Consider the following 23246-nt stretch of genomic DNA (forward strand, 5'->3'; position numbering starts at 1 on the left):
CAACACCAGAAGGCCTGCTAACACTCCCATGCCCGCCCATTCCTTCAGATGATTCATGGCTGCAGCAATCCATGTTGATAATCCTGTGGCTAGTCCTGCGTCCACTCTGGTAGAATTTACTGTGACAATGGCCACTCTCAGCTGCTCCATCATAGTATCGAATTCTCCAGTCCAATTACCTAAAATATAGCTCGACAATTGTTTAGACAGATTTGCAGCACAGGAAAAATTCTCATGTTGTATGCTAGTGACACAAAGTCCAGCATACTTTCATTGACAGCCAGGTTGAGCGATTTGCCATAGGGTATCAATTTGCTCCTGCAAGAGGTCAATCCTCTGATTGAACACCATCAAGCTTCCCCGTAATGATTTTTCTTACTGGCAATTCCAGGGAGGACATTCTTTCACAGCTCACATTCATGCATAACCATCTGAACATGGTATAACCTTCTTCTTCCTACCTGAACATGGTATAACCTTATTCTTTTCACCAGGTTCAGTTACAGAACAAGCCACTCATTCAAATCCAACAGTGCATGCTATATGGTGTCATTCCTGGTGCAATAGTCATGGCTGCTGATATTCAGTGAGGACCACAAAGAGTAGCACCCTAGTGAGGGGCCAGATAATCAAATACTAACGCCTTCATTATCGTGTTGGTAATGCAAAAGAGGTTATGCCTTCAAAGTATTGAACAATTTCCCCCTCTGAGGAACTATTGGGAAAGATGGCTACTGAGGAAGGAAGAATCATTCTGTGGGGACATGGACACTGGTAGGTTGGTCATGGCCCAGAATATGTCCACACACCCGTGTGCATATAGGCAGCATGGAGCATTCTCAGGGTTATAAATAACAAGAAAGACATGACATTCAGTGGGAAATAGGGGTAAGTGTTCTACTGGATGAATATGATCAATAGACACTGCATAAATTATGAGTTTTCAAATAATAAATTATAGTACTTAATAAATAAAAATTAAAATATTTTATGAATTACTTCTCACACAATTCTACAGTACTTAATATTCTCATTACTGGCTGGAAAAAATGAGTAAGTAATGAAATTGAGATTACATCAAACAAGAAATCAAGGCTTGGAGCAAGAAGACCTGACTCTACTGGCAATGTTCTCACTTCACCACAGTCCAGTGATTCATCAGATAAGAGCTGGTGCTAGATACGCTACTTGAAGAACTTGCCTAATTGAAGTTTCCTCTTATGAGAGAATAAACTAGATGAGGACATGAAGAAAAAAAGAAAAATCTGGGTTACCCCATCACCTCAAACAATATAGGGACATATTTCTTTCGTTAATAATATTCACCGAGATGAAGAGTGGTTAAAAGCCAATTCTTCAAGGAATATGACCGTTGTTCCTTGATAAGTACAATCATCAAAAATCACTTCAAGACGTAATAAGTTTCACATCCATGTCTACTTTGCTTGGACGTTTTATTAGATGAGAAGTGTTGTTTGATGGTGGTAGGTTAATGGGAGCAACTTCATAAAAATAAAAAGTATTAATATTCCTCAGCTAATTATTGTAATATTGTTTCAACACAGTACTGTAAAACAACAGTTTTCTACCTTTCCTGATATAAAGACAAAGAGTGTGATGTTGTTTTTTAATCACAGCTTCATGTATACTAGACAGTTGCTCTGTCAGTGAGGGAGCTATAACCCAGCCCAATATTGACTTTTAAAACAAAATAGTTTGTGAGGGGCTGGAGAAATGGCTCAGTGGTTAAGAGCACTGACTATTCTTCCAAAGAGCCTGGGTTCAATTCCCAGCACCCACATGGCAGATCACAACTGTCTCCATTTCCAAGGGATCTGGGACCTTCATGCTGATGCACATAAAATAAAATTAAATAAATTATTAAAAAAATAGTTTGTGTTCTTAACAAGCTATAAACTAACAAAATCTTCTAGTACTCTGTCTCAAAGCAGCCTGGGAGCTCACCCAGCACTGTGGCCTTACTATGCCTTTACTGGGAACTCGAGAAGGTGTGGCCTTGAAAACTTTGTAAACTCTTTATAATATATGTTTTCAGTGTTTTTTTTTTTTTTTAATTTCTATTTCAAATCAAGCACTACCCATATTTTATTTATGTGTGTGTAATTTTGGGGCACTTGGCTCTGTGCATCCCTGTAGCTTATATTCATTTGACCTGATTACCATAAAGTCTGTGGGTACATAAAGTCAGAAATCTGTGTCTCTCATGCCTGCCCACGCTCTGTTTTTTCCTCGTTGCTTTATTTATAAATCTTGGTCACTGCAAATCTCCAAGCACCAGACATATCACAGTTTACATGTCTGTTCTGCTTGGGTTACACTGGGATATCCGGTGTTTGCTTTATGATTCAAAATTCAAAAGGGTAGGGAGGGTGAGCAAAGACAATTCCTTTAACCTAATTCCTAATTCCTCTTCCTGTTAGAATAGCACTTAATTTGTAGATTACACTTCCTGTATTCTTCTTCCTGGGTTTACTTAAAAGAATTTGTAGAAAATAACTCAAGAGAGAGACAGGCAGAATTCAACCAATCTATTCAATAGAAAGTCAATGACGGTAAAACATTAAATTTCCATAATTTGTGGGTTTTCTCACAATTATAAAATAGCCAATATATTTATGATCTCAAATTAAGTTTGTTTTATCTGTTTTTAGTAGGGGGTTATTTTATTTTATAATCTATAGGCCTTAACTTTTGCCCTACTCAATTGGTTTTTTACATAAATGTAGCAAAAAAACATGTTTAACAGAATTTCCAGATGAGCCACCATATAGCTACTATCAGCAGTGATCATCATTCACCAAGCTCCTAATTTGAGTAATGATTTAGAATATTATGCATTTATCAGAGTTGAGCAAATAAGTTCATCTCCTACTGAGAGAAAGGATGTTTGAACTGATGGAATAACCACCCCAAACCTCTAATGAAGTAGCAACAGCAATCTTTCCCCTTTAAAGAGTATTTCATGCCCTCTCTGCTGTTTCATGGTGTATGTTTCTACCTATGTATGTGTGCTGAAATTTACTTTCTATACAATAAGCTGTATTTGTTTAGTTTATATTATATAGTTTGAAAAAATTAAGCCTATTTTTGTATCTATGAAACTATTATTTTAGCAATGTAGCTATTTTGATACATGCCTTTTAAAAGAATTAAAATATATAATCTGCCCTCGAGTATATGGTACACTTTCACCTCGATTCATTTTCTTTATCAGATTTGACACTTGGGTAATATAATTAGGTTGAGAATGAGCTAGAATAAACACAGACATTCTAAAATAACAACAAAAAAGCTTATTTGCTTCTATTTACCTAACATCTTAATGTTACTTCATTATCCAACTAGAAATCTTTGCAGTCTTTATTTTGGCTTTACTTTTCATATTTCTTTGATCCACACATTATATAGCAAATAAATATTCTTTTGCCCTGATATTCACATTTAAGTTCTGGAACAAAACAAGAGTATTTGGACGACTGCCATGATATTTATGACCTCAGTGTATATTTGTATCCCATATTAGCATACATGCCAATTAAACATTTCCAGAGAAAAATGTATTTGCCTCAAAAACCCTGTGTGACATTGGACTCAGCTAGTGGGAGGGTGTGTTAGCCTTGCAGGAAGTCTGCATAGCATCAAGTGTGTATCCGCAGGTAACATTCACTTCCTGCTTTGCAGGCTGAAGCTGTATAGGTCTCACAGTTTTCTTCCTGACAAACACAAGGCAGTCTCATTCTCTGGCCTTGTGATGTTACAAAGGGCAGAGAAATTTACAAATCTCATGCATTTGTCTGAGCTTTGAATTGAGTTTGTTATTGTATTTACTTAGATCTCAGCGGTAACTTAAGTTTTTATGAATTCTGAAAAATAACCTTTTAACCTGTAAAAATGTGTGTCCACATGAGTATAGATTAATTTATTTCCTTCATTTCTTTTGGCATCAATGTTTAAAGTCAGTCATGTTGTTTATAGACCTCTGATATCCAGGTGTGGTTAAAGGGATAAAGACTTATTTTCTATTATCAAAGCAGCCATATATGTATCTGTGCATGAGAAGAGCCCCCTGTGTCAAACAATAGTGATAACAATGTGCCTTCAAGTCTGTGCATCTATAGTTTGCTAAGACTTTTATACATGCATCTTTACTGGGCTGGAGATATCGACACCTGAAGCCAAATGGTTATGAAATTCTCTATTTGGCCTAAAGGAGAGGGTACAGACAGGGGTAGCCATAGGAGAAATGTAGAAATCAATTTTAAAATTACTATCAGAATCGAAAATTTAGCATATATTAAAGAAGTAAGTCATTACAGAACGGAACTCTGGAAAGTGAATGTGCAATGTTCTCTCTGATTCGTGCATTGACCATAAACTGCTTGGTTGACTGACAGGCATATTAGGTAATCCTGTAAATCCAATGAACATCAGCACTTCTACCATCCAGTGTATGCCACCTTGGAATGAAATCTATGACAGGGATAGTGAGCAGAGGGCCACAGAAGGGCTTATTGTCTGGAAAGCTTGTCTCCCACACCATCTGGCCAGTGAACAGGACACTTGGCCACTCTCTGCAAGTGAGCTTGCCTGCTCTAAGGTTGTGGTAGTTTGAATGAGAATGGCTCCATTGGCTCACATGGTGGTCCTGAATTGGTGAAACTGTTTAGGAAGGTTTAGGAGGTAGGCCTTGTTGGAGGAGGTGTGTCACTGGAGTGGGATTTGAAGTTTCAACAGCCCATGCCATTCCTAGTTAGTGCTTTCTGTGTCATGCTTCTGGATCAAGATGTAAGTGCTCAGCAAACCATTTCAGCACCATGCCTGCCTGCCTGCTGGCATGCTCCTTAGCCTGATGGTTGTAAACTTCAAATAAATGTTTTCTTTGTAAGTTGTCATTTTCACGTGTTTATTACAGTAACAGAGTGGTGACTGTGACAGAGGCCAACCTTCCCTCAGCCCCACCTCGCTTGACTGAAGCAGCTATAATTCTGAATAAACTTGGCTTGGCCTAAGCAGATAAGACCATCGATGTCCCATCAGGAACAAAGTAAGGGTAGCATGCTCTTGGAGATCTGGGGCCCACTGACAGGGACTTAAAACTTTCAGTAAATCTCAAAGAAGATGTGGCAATGAAAAAAAATGCACAAAAAGTCCAAATTTATGCATATTTTAGCCTCAGGAGGAGTTGGCTACATATCTTCAAATATGGTTTTTCTTTTAGTAGCTTTTCATGTCTGGCCATGTTGAAATTAAGTTGAAATACTCCCTTTGCTTTATAGGGACATGATCAACTGATTTTTTTTAAAATATAAATGAAATTACTTAAAAGTTAAAAAAAATGAGACAAGGCAAAGGCCCTCTTATTGAGGCTGGACGAGGTCACCCAATAGTAGAAAAAGAGTCCATAGAGCAGGCAAAAGAGTCAAAGATGCACCCACCCCCACTGATATAGTCTCCCTTGTCATATCATATTTTGTTTTGTCCTGTTTGTCACCTCTTGGAGGCTTGCTCTTTTCTGAAGATGAAAGGAGGGGGAGGGCATCTGGGCTGGAAGGGGAGGAGTGGTGGGGAGTGTGGTGGAGAACTAGACAGAGGGGAAACTGTGGTCAGGGTAGGAGAGAAGATTATTTTCAATTTAAGAAAAATAATGTTAAAGATGTTTCCACTTCTAAAAAGAAACAATCAGAAAATTCATGGGTTTAAGATTTTATAGCTCTGTAATCCTGTTATGAGGCAAAATACTAATATCTTTAAAACATCCTTTCCTATTAATATTCCCTTCAATTGAATTCTCAGAATTGCTGATCACTTTTTAAACTAAATCTATGGCCCCCAAATCCTACCTCCCTTCCTCTCTTCCTCCCTTTCTTCTTTCTTTCATCCCTCTTCTCCAGTCCCCCTCCTTTTTTTCTTCTGTCTTCCCTCCCTTTCTTCCTTCTCTCCGTAATCTTTGAATGAAAATAGAATAATAAATATCTTGAAATGAAAAAAATATCTTGAAATGGAGAGTTATTTAAAGATTATTTCTGTTTCTTTCTATTCTATTTCTAAATCTATTTCTGCAGATTTATAAGTAAACAATATGTATAATTCAAACATATTGTGTGATCACACGAGCTTCCAGTTATGGCCATGTAATTAATATATATATATATAATATATAAATAAGTATTAACTGACAACTAGTGCGCTAGGAAAGCCCAGGTTTAATATCTAGAAAACAAGCTTAATTTTCTTCCACATAAAAAACTCATTTTTCCATTCTTCATCTTACTAAGAAGGTGGTTATCTGTGAATTTATAAAAATATAATTCATAGTTTTCTGCTTACTAGTGTTCTTAAAGCTTTGATAGAACGCTCAGAGGGTTTATACTTTTAAGGCTTTTATATCTTTGCTCCAAAATACTTGTGTGAACATCAGAGTTTTAGGGAGTAGCTCAGTATCCTGAGTGATTGTGGAATGTAACAACCTATGCAAACAATGAATTTCCCAAGGATGTCGTCAGCTCCAGCCGCTTGAAGTGTGATGTGCCAGGATCATGGTATGCCAAGAGCACGGTGAGCCAGGGGAACTGGGATTTCCCCAGCCACACAACTCCGTTCATAAAGATGTCACCTCTGTTTCCAGCTTCTCAAAGTCATTGGCAAACAAATGGTTAAGAGAACTCTGGCTTAGAGGTAACCAATTTTATTTTCACCTTTGAGTTAGCACCCAGCTGGCTGAACAGTGCTCTGTTCATCTACGAGCAACCATGGATATCATCATCAGCGTAACCACAGGCTGCTGCTCACTGGCTGTCCTGTGGCAGGATGTTTTTGCTTCTGACACATTCAAGACCATGCTCTCCTCATGTGTGTGAATAGTGTTCCTGACAAGGACTCATTCTCTCTGGGTAAATCTGGGCACCTTTTGTGCCAGTTGAACTCTGCCACACTGATCATGACTCAGTGTAGCTAGAAATGACTTAGGAAAAAGTAATAGATGATTGATAGTACCTTATTCCCCAAACATGTTATTGTTAGCTTCATCTAGTTAAATATTAAAACACAGGGAAAGAGAGAACTATTAATTCATTTACATTATTTAATTCAGTTTAATATCTCACTGGAGTAAAATTCCTAGGGTGACACTTTCGAACGCACTGATAAAACAAAACAAAACAAAACAAAACAAAATAAACAAAAACTAACAAAAGCATGTCAAGGATTAGAATTTGGGGCTGGGGATGAAGCTCAGTCTGTACAGTGCTTGCTGCTGGAACATGAGGACTGGAGTTTTATCAGCAGCACCCAGGTGAAAACCCAGACGTGGTGAGGCATGCTTATAATTCCAGCACTGGCCAGGCAGAGGCACAGAAATTCCTGGAGGTCACCAGCCAATCTGCCTGACTCCACCGGGGAGCCCCAGACCAATGTGTCAAAAAGACAAGTTAGATCACCTGGCCTGGGGCACATTACACAAGACTGACCTCTGGCCTTTCCCTGCATACATGGGCATGCACCCTAACCTGAAAAGACACTGGGTGGGGGGGCAAATTAAGATTTTCTCAAAACTACTGTTTACTTGACAGACAATCAGTTGTCTGAATCTGTAAAATGTCTGGGGACCAGCTTAGTTTACAGTCTCTACAGTACAGAAGGTGACCATGAAGGAGAGTCGACTCTAGGATATTAAAGAAATCACAATCTGTTTATTATGCTGAGCCTTGCCATGGGTGAGGAGCTAAGATAAAACAAGATGGTCCGGGTTCTCACAAACAGCCACTCTGGAAAGCAGCTCATAGGACGACATAATTTGTGCACAGAATCAACTCACAAAAGTTAACCTTCTCAGCTGTACTGCATTATGATCATGTCAGGGTTGGAGGAACAAGCAAGCTGAAACAGGTACAAAACTTCACAAAAGAGGTGACTGTCCACAGTGTTCTTAAAGTCTCAGGAGCACAAGGAGGAGTTTGTTCTCCTGGATAGATTTAAGAAAAAAAGAGAGAGAGAGAGAGAGAGAGCTGGTGACAATGCATAGTTCAGCTGAGGTCTAGGTGGCAGGACTGTGAAGGCATGAAGCAGAACTGACAACAGTGGAAACACCTCAAATGACGTACTTGCGTGTTTTTCTCAAATTAGTAGCATCTGAAGTGTAAAGGATACGAAACTGGAACTGTTTAGAGCCTTCTCTTTAAGAATCTCTGTTAAAGGTACAGTTAATAGAACACTTAACTGTATGCCAGTTTATATGTATCTACTGGGAATCCATGGTTGCTGATTGTCCATAGTAACAGGTGCATTACAAAGAGCAGAAAACATTAGATAGACAAAGAGTAAGATCAGAGAGTCTACTGTGGTGTTATAGTTAATAGCAATGTGGTATATATAAAAATTATTACGTGCGTGTAGAGCAGAGAAGTCAGGATGGATAAACTGACACTAAGGACATTTGAAGAAGTCATATGGAAACCTATTTTATAAGATTCTTAAATAAAGATACGTGAGTTTACATAGCACACATATAGATGTATATATTTATGTAATGTAATTTAGTTGGAGTTATTCTACATAGAGAATAATGCCCCAACCAAAGTCACATGCTGGAATGTAAAAAAGTCCCTGTAGGTGCAGGATACCTGCCCTCTAGGTCAGGATTACAGCAGAGATACCCCCAGCCCAGAAGGACAGGCTTCTGTATTGCTCTTGGTTGTCACTAGAACATTATGGTAAGCGCCTGTTACTGAAGACAACACATATGTGGACACAGGACATGGAGAAATCAAACTGGTGCTTACCAAGATGCTTTCTCTCTGGTGGCTAGTTCTCCTACTATTAGTAGTTGTGATGTAGGCTATTGAAGGTGGAGTCAACACAGCCTTACCTAGTTATGAAACATTAACTACAATAATGACTGGTATGACAGGATATGCCCAAGGGTGTAATAGAGGCATAAATACTATAGGGATAGATAACTGTCTTGTAATTGTACTTAAGACCTGCTCCGAAGACAGAAAGGGATGCCTAGCCCTGTGTATTTGGCCAAGAAGCTATTATTGAGGAGATCCCAGCATTCTGGGGGTGAACCTCCTACAATAATAGGAGGACATAGTATCAAAGTGTCCACTAGATTTACATCTCTACACCCATGGATTAGCACAGTTCTCAGATGCTCTCAGTGAGCTTTCTTAGTACGTAGATGGTGCTTAATCTAGAAATTCACAACTGGACAAAGTTCAAAGAATAAGTGTCAGTGGAGTGTTCAGCCACAAATGAGAATACTATGTCACATGTGGTTTGAGTTCACATTTTTCTTTTCTGTTTTTTTTTTTTTTTTAGAGTGAATATTTTTTTCTTTTTAAATATTAATTGCAGTGTATTCAGTTTGTATCTCCCCTACAGCCCCTTCTCTCATTCTCTCCCAATCCCACCCTCACTCCCTCATGTCCCCCCATGCCCCACTCCAAGTCCACTGATAGGGGAGGCCCTCCTCCCCTTCCATCTGACCCTAGTTTATCAGGTCTCATCAGGAGTGTCTGCATTGTCTTCCTCTGTGGCCTAGTAAGGCTGCTCCTCCATCAGGGGGAGGTGTTAAAAGAGCCAGCCACTGAGTTCATGTCAGAAACAGTCCCTGTTCCCATTACTAGGATACCCACTTGGATACTGAGCTGCCATGGGCTACATCTGAGCAAGGGTTCTAGGTTATCTCCATGCATGGTCTGTGGTTGGAGTTTCAGTCTCAGAAAAGTCCCCTGTGCCCAGATATTTTGGTTCTGTTGCTCTCCTTGTGGAGCTCCTGTCCTCTCCAGGTCTTTCTCTCTCCCTTCTTTCATAGATTCCCTTCACTCTGCCCAAAATTTGGTTGTGAGCCTCAGCATCTGCTTTGATACACTGCTAGGCAGAGTCTTTCAGAGGCCCTCTGTGGTAGGCTCCTGTCCTGTTTCCTGTTTTCTCCCTCTTCCGATTTCCATCCTGTGTGCCTTTCTGAGTGAGGCTTGTTCATATTACCCAGGGTCCTTCTTCTTGCTTACCTTCTTTAGGTGTACAGATTTTAGTATGTTTATCCTATATTATATGTCTAATATCCACTTATAAGTGAGTATATACCATTTGTGTTTTTTGTCAAATCCAACTTTGTAAATATTTTTCTTAACTTCTATTCTAAAAGCCTGATAATGTTATATTTAGGTCTTTGATTTGTTTTGAGTTTGTATATAGCATCAACTGTATGGTTCCAGTCTTTTGCATATGACAATCTATTTTTTTAATACTATTAGAAAAAAAAGATTGTCCTTACTTCATTGAATGGACTTGGTATCCTTATTGTAAACAAAAACAAAATCACCTCTCACCATATACATTGGAGTTTATTTCATGGTGTCTCTTTGAACTACGCATATAAAATAAAATGTTTCTTACTATACACATGTAGCTATTTCAAATAGTAATCATGGCTTTTATTTATCTTATCTTTATGTGATGAAAAATAGAGAAAAAGCAACACCATGGACAAAAGTAAGAAAAAAAGGCAATATAATAATAGAATAAATTGAAAAGGGAAAACAAGAATGAAAAGCTTGTAGAGGTCTTAAAGGGAGACAAAGTAAAGGGTAACATTTCTGCCTGTGGTGACTGTTTTCACTCTTACAACACTTCACAGGCTTAGAGTTCATTCAAGAAAAGAACTGGGAAATAGCAAGAGCTGGAGAGGACAGGAACTCCACAAGGAGAGCAACAGAACAAGAAAATTTGAACACAGGGAACTTCCCAAAGACTCATACTCCAACCAAGGACTATTCATGGAGATAACCTAGAACCCCTGTACAGATGTAACCCATGGCAGTTTAGTGTCCAAGTGGCTTACATAGTGATGGGAAGAGGGACTGCCTCTGACATAAACTGATTGGCCTGCTCTTTGATCACCTCCCCCTGAGGGGGGAGCAGCCTTACCAGGCCACAGAAGAAGACAATGCAACCATTCCTGATGTGATCTGATAGACTAAGATCAGAAGGAAGGAGAGGAGGACCTCCCCTATCAGTGGACGTGGGGAGGAGCATGCATGCAGAAAGGGGAGGTAGGGTAGGGTCGGTAGGGGAGGAGGGAGGGGCTTATGGGGGGATACAAAATGAATAAAGTGTAATTAATAATAATAATAATAAAAGAAAAAAAAGACTCTAAAATCCTGAAAAAAAAAAAAAAAAAGAATAGAACTGTTAGCCTGGCAGTCATGACACACACCTTTTTAAAACAATTAATTTTGTTGGTGTCTGATGCTATGTATCCTAATGGTAGTACAAGGCTTCTGCTTCCCAGACGAGCACATTCTCACTTATACCTGTCCATGTTGTGTAAACCTTTCCTAAGAAATTATTCCTGATTGGTTAGTAATAAAATGCTGACGCACCTGGGCAGGGCAAAGGAAGGTAGGCGTGGCTAAGGTTCACAGGCTTTGAGGAGGGAAGGATCTGAAGAGAAGAGAGAGGTATGGGAGGAGAAAGTAAGCAGGAAGCCGCGGCAGGTTAGCGTGGGTGGAACAAAACAACCCAGATGAGAGAATAAGCAAATCATAATGGATTATGGGTGGGAGGTTGCCCAGAGGAAATTGTTAGAGCAAATGGCGTGGTGTGGGGGCTTGGGAGATAAAAATGCCCTGCCCCAGGTGATATAAGCCTATTCTAAACTCTATCAAGTGTCTGTGCTTTTTATTCTTTGTGATAGCGGGTTACATAACACCACCATAATAATTATAGAGCTAATAATAAACATTAGATCATACCTTTATAGGAAACACAACCTTATTTATTTATTTTTTATCGATTCACTTTACATCCCTATTGCAGAGGCCTATTCCCTCTTTTCCTCCCAGTCCTGTCCTCCCACCCTCTTCCCACTTTCCTCCCTCCCCTTCTTCTCGGAAAAGAGGTCCTCCCTCTTAACCCACCCTGGCACATTAAGATGCATCAGGATTAACTGTATCCTCTTCCACTGAAGCCAAAAAAGCCAGTCTAGCTAGGAAAAACTGATCCAAAAGCAAGCAACACAGTCCATGTTGGAGACGGCCCCTGTTCTAGTTGTTCAGGGACCCTCAGGAAGACCAAGCTGCTCATCAGCTACATTTGTGTAGGGGACCTAAACCCAGTCAGTGCTCTTTGACTGGGCTCTTTGCTTAGTGATGCAGTTTCTGTGAGCCTTCCTGGTTCTTGGTTAGTTGATTCTGGAGGCCTTCTTGTTGAGTTCTTGTCTGCTCTGGGTCCCTCTATTCTTTTCCCAACTCTTCCACAAGACTCTCTGAGCTCTGCCAAATGTCTGGATGTAGGTCTCTGCATCTGTTTTAATTGGCTGCTGGGTGGAGCTTCTCAGAGGACATGTTCTTCTTCTGTCTACAAGCATAACAGATTATCATTAATAGTGTCAGGGGTTGGCTCTCTTCCATGGGGTGGTTCACACATATCTTTAATCCCAGCACTCAGGAGGCACAGGCAAACAAAACTCTGAGATCTAGGCCAGCTTGATCTAGATAGCAAGTTTCAGGACAGCCAGGGCTACATAGAGAAACCTGTCTGGAAAAACAAACAAACAAACAAACAAACAAGAATGGAACTGATATCAACTCTGAATCTTCGCTATGATAAAAGTTCTGGTCATTTCTGATTATTTCTCTTTTGACAACATTAATGGCAATGCTCATAGTAACAAAGGCAATGTTCTGTTCTCCAGGTCTGTATGTCTGTCTTAGGGAGCCAACCCATTGGTTTGGTTTTTGCAGCTTTGTGACATGTTTTGGAGTCAGGAAGTATGAATCCTCCATTTTGTTTCCTTTCTCAGGATTGTTTTAGTTATTCATTCCCCCCTTGAAATTTCATACGAATTTTAGGATGACTTTTGTGCTTTTACAAAAAGAGATATTCTGATTGTCAGAGGTGTTGCACTGAAACTATTCATCACTGGGAGGGAGTGACATCTTAACAGTACTTGTGTTTTAAAGAATGTGGCAATGTGTTTGCATTTATTTATATGATTTTTAAAAATTTTTTTCAGTAATACCCTGTTCTCACAGTACAGTGGCCTTCTTCATCTGCACTTACCATCTGCTCTTTCAATCTCCAATCTACAAGAAGCACTAAAAAGTAGTTACATAATGAAAAAAAAAGCCAAATGGGAGGAAATTTTTTTCTCAGTTTTGTACTTTTTAATTTAAAACTAAAATCATTATGTAGCATTATTTTATTGCCTTCATGTTTATCAACCTCTGCTACTATAAAAAGCTTTATATTCCATAACATTATTCTGCTCATATTTATTGTGTCCAATCAGTACTGTTAAATAAAATAACTCTGAATGTTTATTAAAAATGCTACCCCAGAGTCTTCTCAGTGACTCACTACCTGGCTAGTTCCAATTTAAACTTTTCAGCAATTCAAACTATATTTCAAATTATTTTATAAAATACTCTAGATATTCCCTTGGCCTGGGGAGGCAATCAAGAGAGTGGGCCCAACACCTCGGCTGGACATCACAGTAGAGTTGACCCTGGTAGCAGTGGTGCAGGCTCTGAGACTACTGTGAGGGCGTGAGAGTGGGAGATCTGGTCCTGCCCTTTGTCTGCCATGGCATGGCACGGTCGAGGGAGAGATGCCTTCCTCCACTTTGCACGTTGTTGACTGTGGCAGGCAGAAGAGCTGGCCTTGTACTTCTCCTGGACAGCTCAGCAGAGCTGGTCATGTTGGAGAAGGTGCAGATGAGCCTGCCCAAGGAGAAGAGCTGACCCTTGCCAGCTTTGGCAGTAGGTGTGCTAGCGTTCATGTGCTGGAGAGCTCACTGTCAATGTTTTGGGCACAGGAGAGCTGGCAGGCTGGCCAATTCAGCTACCTTCAAGGACGAGATCCACAGCTTGAAGTTAGCTCACCTCGATATCCACGCCATCTATGAACTGCTGGAGTATGTGAAAAGACTAGTCTTGCAGCTCCAAAGCTGTAGGCTCTTCATGGCACAGGACAACAAGACAACCAAGAGGAGTCCCCGTAAAGATCCAGTATTGATAGTGTGGCAGAAAGGAAAGGCCTTGAAACAGACAAGCGGCTCATTTTTAGTAAAGTTAGTAAAGTTGTATGAACAAAAAGGCATACCGTGGGACACACTACAGCTTCCACAACAAGAGATGTGTTTTATTTTATATTCTTTTCTTTTTTCTCATGGGGGGAGGGGAGTTCCAGGTTCAGAGGGAAGATACAAAGGGATGAGAAGTTGAGTGGGATTGGGGTAGATCATGGGAAATTCACAAAGAATCAACAAAACATTTAAAAAATACTCAAGGTACTTTAGATATGTTAAGAAATCATAAGCAATGTAAATCTCATCCCAGTATACAACTTTACAAAATTTTATGTTTTAACATAAATAAGCACAAATACATGCATATATATACATATATATATACACACATATATACATACATCACACACAAATACACACATTCATACATACACACACACTCCATCTTCTCTGCTCTCCTGAGAGAAGATCCTCTTTATCTCCAAGGCCTCTTCCTTGCAGTATTTGCACAAAAACACCTCCAGCTCAGCTTACAATTAATTTATTAATTTCTATTTGAAATATATATTTTTGTCATCTGGTGTTTTCCCCCACATGAAGTGATGAGGATTTATTTTTAATCTAAGATCATATTCTTAGCTAGGGTAATAGCAAATAAAGATCACATAGGGATAGGATAATAATGATTATAATAAACTTCACATAAGATGTCTTCATATTGATCAGCATTGTCATATTGAATAGCCTTTAATAAAGACGACCATGCCTAAATTCCTCACCTTTTTCAACCATCTTTAAATCGGGCAAAAGTAATCTCTGTAATTCTAAAATGCAAGTAGAATTTTTAAGTATTTTATTAGAAATAAGAATGTAATTATTATGGTTAGTTATTTAATCAGCTGTTAACTTTGAATCATCCCCTGTGTGGTGGCATTTTCTAATGCCAACACATCTTCCATTTCCAACATTCCCAGAAGTTTATTTTAATTGAGTCCTTACAGTATATGCATGTAGCATGTCTCACAAACTTAGTTTTAGTCCACAAGTAAAAGTACTCTGTCTATAAACAACCTCTGCTACAACAGTCCCAAGTCCCAGCCCAGCTGTCAACTGGGGGTTCTCACAACCCTAGCCCCAGGTCCAACCTACGTTATCATCACTAGTGACATTAGGGAAACATTTTTTCTGACTTTTCATAGTTTACTACAAAGGCACAGCTGGGGACTAGTGCAATGGAAAAGACGGCAGACCGGTCTTGGGAGCCATCAGAGTCCCCAAGTCCCCTCAGGTGCTCCATCCACCCAGCATATTGGTGTGTTTGCCAACCAGAAAATACATAGTAGTTCCCATGTTCAGAAGTTTGTACAGACCTTGGTCTCCACTCAAGGAACTGAGTGAGTAGATAGAAAGTTCCAGCCTCTTTGTCACTTTGTCTTTCTTCTGACCAACCTCAACCCAACTCTGTGTAGGGGACTTAACCTGAGATATTCTATTGTAAACTTAAGTGGGATTACAATGCGTTTCTTTCACAATTTATTCATTATATATCCTGATTGAAGCTCCCTCCCACAACTCCTCCAAGTCCCACATTCCCTCTTCTCCACATCCCTTTCCCCTAGTCCACTGAAAGGGGGAGTTTTCCACCATTGCCATCTGCCCATAGCTTGTTAAGGCTCATCAGGACTGTTTGGATCCACTTCCTCCATGGCCTAGCAAGGCTGCATCATCAGAAGCAAGTGATCAAAGAGCAGTCAGCTGAGTTCATGATAGAAGCAGCTCTGGCTCAGCCTCACTCAGGGATCCACATGAAGACTGAATCACATCTGAGCAGGGGGACTAGATCCTCTCTATTCATGGTCCTCTGTTGGTATATCAGTCTCTGCAGACCCCTGGGCTCAGATCTTTTATTTTTGTTGGTCTCCTTGTGGGGCTCCTATCCCCTCCATGTCCCTCTATTCCCACTCCTCTCTTCCTTCATAAGACTCCCTGCACACTGCCCAAAGTTTAGCTGTGAGTCTCAGCATCTGCTTTGATCTCTTATGACTGACAAAGAGCAGTCCTCATCATCAGAAAATTCCAGAACTGGACACAAGAGAAGTGCATTTCCTTCTTATGATACTACATGCAGGTATTTCAGATAGGAATGATGGGTTTTCTTTGCATTTCTGTGGGAAAAGTAAATGTTATTCTTAATGTCTCAGTAATTGTATTCATGTCCTAGTTTCTGTGACTTAGCGAATTGTTAATTATTCTTTAACCAATATGGTGAAATCATCCATTTCCTTAATGGAGAAGAGAAAGTGGGAACAGTTCATTTTATCATTTCCCATTCTTCCCGTTCTACCATTTCTCCACAAGACACTGTTAATTTCTGCCATCCCATCTCTTCCTCGGGGCGGCATTTATAGCAAAGGATTTTTTTATGCTTGTTGCTCTTAGCACTATTACTAAGTTGCGGTTCTTCCTTACCTTGGATCTTTGATATTCTGTTTTTAAAGTAGATCCGTTCAGATTGTATTTACCCCATGTTTTAAACTACTACAAATTTTAACATTTTATATTCATTTTTTTATTTGGTGCATATGGGAGACAATTATTAACCTTTTTATAGTTACTACATCACATAATTTGATAGTCAAGTATCTAGAATGTGGCAAAGTCAGATTAACATAAGCAATATTGTATTAGAGTCTTAATTCACTCTTAATCATTTTGGGATGTTAATCCTTTCTTTTAGAAATCTGTTAAGTTTTTTTTTATATATATAACCATAGCAATGAACTCTTCTTTCTTCTTACTTAACCACATTGAGCTCCAAATAACTTCTTGGAGTCTCTTTGCCTCCTTGTGCCACCTTTTCCATTTAAAGTGGACCTGTCTCTAACTCAGTGTCATTTAATTATCTCTCTGAGTTACAGAAAGCAAATCTCATTTTGACTAAGGTTCTCATCTTTGTATGTGCCCAATTTAAAGAGCACATTCACTGACGTTTTTGCACTAAACATTTATGAGCATATTTGTTTTGCAAAGTGGGAATTTAGAAGGCTACTTTATCTAGATTTCCTTCATTTACAGTCTCAAGAAGAACAAGCCTTTTAAATATGCAGGTTTCACATAAAAGATATTATCAATTTATCTATTGAAGGCTTAGACATGGAGGAAAAGGAAACTGCTGGGCTAGACTATATGGCACTAACAGGAAACACAGTAGCTGCCAATGCAGACCTTGAGGAGGAAGACAGCTTTGGCGGTACCGTGGGAAGGCAGCAGCAGCAAACAGGAACACAAGTGGAAGAGAAAAGTATGAAGGATCTTACAGCCACCAAAATCCCACAGCTGTTAAAAACTTGCTTGTTAAAAGAATAATTTCTAAAGACAGATTTAAAAATACAATTAGAGAAATCTAGAAAATAAAGCAAAATACAATAAATACACATAGTAGGAAAAATGTATGTAAGAGAAAAAGTCCAGCCAAGAGACTATATGGGATACTAACATTTCTTTACATGCAAATAAATTTCTTTGATAAAAATATTTGGGTGTTTTGGTCTTGTTTATGTTTTTTTTCTTTGTGTGTGTGTGTTTTAAATTTTCCTTTATTTATTTATATATTTATTCATTTATTTATTTATTACAATTTATTCACTTTGTATCCCCACTGCAGCCCCCTCCCTCATCTCCTCCCATTCCCAACCACCCTCCCTCTTCTCCCTCTTTGCCCTCTCCCTAGTCCCCTGATAGGGGAGGACCTCTTCCCTTTCTATCAGACCCTAGCTTATGAGGTCTAATCAGAACTGGCTGCCCCATCTTCCTCTATGGCCTGGGAAGGCTGCATCCCCCAGGGGGAGGTGATCAAAGAGCTGACCACTGAGTTCATGTCAGAGACAAAGCCTGTACCCCTTAAGTGTACCCTTACTAGGGTACTCACTTGAAAACTGAGCAGCCTATGGGCTTTCTTTGAACAAGGGATCTAGGTCCTCTCCATGCAAGGTCCTTAGTTGGAGTAAAGGTCTCTGCAGGCTCACCTGGGCCCAATTATTTTGGCTCTGTTGTTCTCTTTGTGGAGTTCATGACCCCTCCTGGTCTTTCTATCTCCCTGTTCTTCCATAAGGATTCCATCACTCTGCCCAAAGTTTGGCTATAAGTCTCAGTATCTCCTTCAATACCCTGGTGGGTAGAGTCTTTCAGAAGTCCTCTGTGGAAGGCTCCTGTCCTGTTCCTTGTCTTCTCCTACTTCTGATGTCTATCCTGTGTGAGGATTAAGCATCTTCCCTAGGGTCCTCCCTGTTGTTTAGCTTCTTTAGGCTATAAATTTTAGTATGTTTATCCTATATTATATGGATAATATCCACTTATAAGTGAAAGGTACAATTTTTAACTATCAACCAGTTTTAGTCAACTGTGTATACATCGGTTAAGGCAGAGTAAGGTTTGCTTTAGTAGCAGACGATGCTCAGATCTTTTTTTTTTTTTTTAAGTTATGCCTCACTACACACATAATGTCTATCAACATTTTGGCTCTGTTGGTCTCCCTGTGGAACTCCTGTCCCTTCCAGTTCTTTCTATCTCCCTCTTCTTCCATAAGGATTTCTGCACCAGAACACAGTTCCAGTGAGAACTGCTTTCTACCATACCATTTCTGGACTCCAGAGAGGTGGGTGCTCAGTTTTACAACATTCTTCTCTTTGGGAAGGCAGGAAAATCTAAAGGAGCTTAAGTAACATTGACCCTCTGAACTCTTGTGCTGGTGGGCTACATCTATCCCATCCCATGAATCCATACATCAACTCCCAGAGAGTTGCAGCAAATATTTGAGAAAAAGTACTGTGCCTCACAAACAGCCTGTAACATTTTTAACATCAGCGATAATGTAGATAGTATGAATGTGCGTGGCTCTGCAAACTTCTCATTTCAAATTAGTGGCAACTCTGCTTAAATCGATGGTTATTGTTTTTAAACTCATATACTGCTGATATCAACCAATCAAAATTATTTCATTGATACTTTCACTTTTAGTATAGCAAAAGCTACTAAACATAAAATTGACCCTCCAAGTATCAAGCATAGTTTTGTTGATGACACAATTATATGCATAGATCCCTAGAAACCTCCACCTTTACCCTGCATAACTGAGCTTCAATGGACACTGAAAAACTTTCCACCCTGTCTGCTTTCAAACCCCTGGCAATCACCCTTCTATAGTTTGTTTCTATGAACTTGGAACAAAGTGTAGAGCATTAGAAATAGCATGCTAAGTAGAATCATGCAGTAGGAATCAGTTGATTAATATACCAATAACAGCTAAAATTTCAAGGCGACACCTAAGTGATTCTTTAATCCTAAAAAAAAAAAAAACAAAGAAACAAAAAACCTATCAGCTTCCAACACTCATTCTTTTTTTTCTTTCTTTCTTTCTTTCTTTCTTTATTTATTTATTTATTTATTTATTTATTTTTTATCAGTTACATTTTATTAACTCTGTATCCCAGCCGTGTCCCGATCCCTCATTCCCTCCCACTCCCTCCCTCCCTCCCTCATCTCCACCGTGCCCCTTTCCAAGTCCACTGATGGGGGGGACCTCCTCCCCATTCATCTGATCCTGTTTTATCAGGTATCTTCAGGACTGGCTGCAAAGCCCTCCTCTGTGGCCTAACAGGACTGCTCCTCCCTTCGGGGGTGGGGAGCATTCTTAGCAACTAACTAAGGAGGTTAGTTAAAGTTAAAAGTGTTTGTCATCATGGTTCTGTTCATCCCTTTAAAAAAACTTCTCAGAAGTGTGAAATGAACCTTTATTCCTAGCAACTGGAATAATGTGTGCATGTAGTGTGCACTCAGAGAAGTGGGGTATGCCTTGCACATTCCATTTTTGTCAGGCACATCCCAAGTTTGTGTCACTTCCGTAAGTGAACCCTGAGTGGGACAGTTCCACAGAAAATTCTTATGCCAGACAAAGGGAGTTCTTGGCAATGTTCAACCTAATAGTTGAACATTGTTTTCTAGTCACACTACTGGCCTTACTCAAAGGTAACTTTCCTCTTCTCACATTTCATTTCTATTTATCTGCCTAAACCGTGCCGTTGGCAGAAGCTATTTAATTTCCTGCTGTCTGTATTTTTTAATAGGTGCGCCTCCAAGAACCGTATTCTTTAACAGAATGAATTGATGGTTCTTCTTTAGCCATTGTCTTTGTTGTTTGCAGGTGAACTCAATAGAAAGCGCTTGGCCTACAGATCACATATTGATGTTCAAAGGTGGAAAAAAGTTTTCCCCATCTGTGAAAGAACAAGAGTTTCTGGTCTACTACTCTTAATTAAAGTCAGTGTTCTGAGCAGTGAAAGACTGGGTTCCCCTGGGAACATGAGAAGTTTCACAAGTGTAATATTATACTGACACTCCTATTTACTCTGAGACACAAGAGGGGTAGGTACTTCAGTTTAGTAAAATCTGGTATTCCTCCTCCCTCCACCCCCCCCCCAGGAAGCTTATGGCACAGATTCAATTTTGCCTGACAGTAGAAATCAATAGATACTGTTGTAATTAGTCTCACCTACATGTTCACTTTGAGAAACAGGATAAAAATATCTCAAAATAAATCCCAAAGAATTCTAGTCTTGGTTCTAAATTAGGAGCACCGATTGAGTTAATTTGATTTTAAAAATAGATTTCAGAGTGATCGAGCCACTTATAAACACACACAAAAAAACCTATTATATGAAATGAGAATTGAAATGTTGATTCTATATTTTATTCACCCCTCAATAATCCTATGCTTCTTCCATGAGCAAAACATCCAGAGAAGTTTTTGTGCTATAGTTTTTAGCTACAACCCAAATACAGTTCATTTTGATTCTATCTCATGTTGTCTTAAACTTGAAAATACTAAATTTCAAATCTGAACTCAGACATGAAGCCTTTCCATATTTTCTTGAGATTAACTTTTAAATAAAAATCATATTTTAAAATGAAGTTTCCAAACAAGCATTCTTTTCAGGAAATGGTCTCTTGGTAATTACACTGTGAGCATTTAAACACTGTGATTGCAGTTTTCAAATGGCCAGAAGTCATTACTCAAAAGCTTCTTCACCACCCAATTATGGGTCATGTGCTTCTCATGGGATTTAGCAGACTCTGGCAGGGTTCAACTTTTGTTTGAGCTGGGAGGGGTAAGGAATAGATACTGGTTTGTATCAGCAGCAGAAAAAAAAAAACCCACTTTTTGTGGGAATCTAGAAAAGAAGGTGTAAGCCTTGCATTCTTCTTGTGAAATCAAGCAGGTGAGCTACAAGTGGTGGGAATTTCTGTAGTTACTGAATCTTTCTAAAGATCCAACTTAATCCTATTATAAGAACTGTCTTCTGTTTTGTAATCTGGACATAATTTCTGGGTTGGTTCTAAAGTTTACCTTTTTTTTTTAAGAGAAAGAAAGTATTTAATATCAATTCCTATGTCATCCAAAGCCACAAAACCAGTATGCTGGGATGTTAATGATACTTTCTGGCAAAACCATGAATGATCTAGTAGCAGTTGTGAGACTGGCGTGCAGCAGATAATGGAAGACAAGGAATGAACTGAAAGGTCAGGGGGGAAAGCCTTTGGCTGATGGCCTTGGAAGAGCATCAAAAACACAAAGGGTTATTTCTAAATTTCCATGAAGTCAGTGTCTGTTTACCAGTGGAGCAGTTTGGAGCTGTTATTTTCAGCAAATCTCTCCAGACTCCCTGCTACATGCTAAGGTCACCTGGTGGGCACACAAAGCTTCCATTTCTTATTGCTTTAATGAAAAATAGAACCCAAAGAAGGAGATTCCCCTTGAAATGAGCACATACTGCCACTGGGAGTTTAAGAAGTGGGTGAGACAGAGCTGAGAGCTTACAGGTCTGGCAGACCAGGGATGGCCAGCTGGAGCCGGTCACTTTTTGCCTCTGCTATGTCAACAGCACAGGCTCTGTTCCACACTTGAAATATTTCCCAGTCTGACAGAAAAGCAAACCAAGCCAATGAGCTATCTCCAAACAGTTTTGAAGTTTTATTTGACTTTAAATCCCAAAGTTGGTGAAGACTAGATTGCTAACAGGTTACAATTTTGTACTGTGACTCCTGATAGAAATCACAAAGGATTTCTTGTCTTTTGTTCTCTGTCAGTGTTACTAGACTCCGGTCTTTGAGCCATTGTTAATCTTGGTCACTAGACTTTCCATATCTGGTTACAAAAGCTCCAATCTGCCTGTGTACAAAGCAAACAATAGCCAGAGAGGACAAAAGTTCACCCATGAGACAGGATCAGAGCTCCAACAGAATACTTCTTTTTCTTTTTAGTGGAAAGAAAGCCGACAGGACAAATGACACTCATTGTCTGTGCTGTTATGAGGACAGATAGCGTTATTTACAGCTTAAAATTCTTCCATTCATTCTTGCTGATAAACTTCCACTTAGACCATTCAGTTCAAAACAGAAAGATTTTACTTGATCATGCTTCAAAAGCATCAACAGATTCCCAATAGATTTTAGAACTTACAACATTTAAAACATGTCCTTTCTAATAACCATTTAATAATCAATATTAATTGGTTGAATTAATAAAATAAAGCAATATTTAAATAAATGCTAAAGTTGACTTAAGATATTTCTATTATCATAAATATTAACATAGCATAACAGCTACTTTAAAAATGCAAAAAGATTACGTATGGAAGTTCTAAGCAATAGTTGAGAGGTTAATAGGCTCAGTTTGATATGATGAGTGAGCAGTTTAAGTTCTGTTAGAGTAAATAGGTAGATTCAGGTTACAATCATGACTTCAGATGCATGAAGCAGAATATCTTAGCTATAATGAGGACTTTGGTGTAAAGTCTGATTTGCCTGTCTCAAAATGTGACTCATTGACTTCACTGATGTATTTTATTGCCATTTCTCAAGTATGTTTCACCATGAGCAGCTACGCAAATTGAATGATCAATGGGAAAACAAGCCATAGCTTTCATTGATTCATGCTTGCCACCATTCACACATAAAATGTGTTCTAGCATCTCCTATGTGTCGGTTTCCATGCATGCTAGGCTATGGAGAAGTAGAAAGAAATAAACAATTATCTTTAGCTTTGGGATCTCAGAAGTGTTTGAATATTTTACTGATAGAGATAATCACATTGGTAGCTAACAGATGGGTACCATGATCTTCACATGTGCCTGCGGAT

This window comes from Meriones unguiculatus, chromosome 6 (assembly GCF_030254825.1).
Source record: "Meriones unguiculatus strain TT.TT164.6M chromosome 6, Bangor_MerUng_6.1, whole genome shotgun sequence".
NCBI lineage: Eukaryota > Metazoa > Chordata > Mammalia > Rodentia > Muridae > Meriones > Meriones unguiculatus.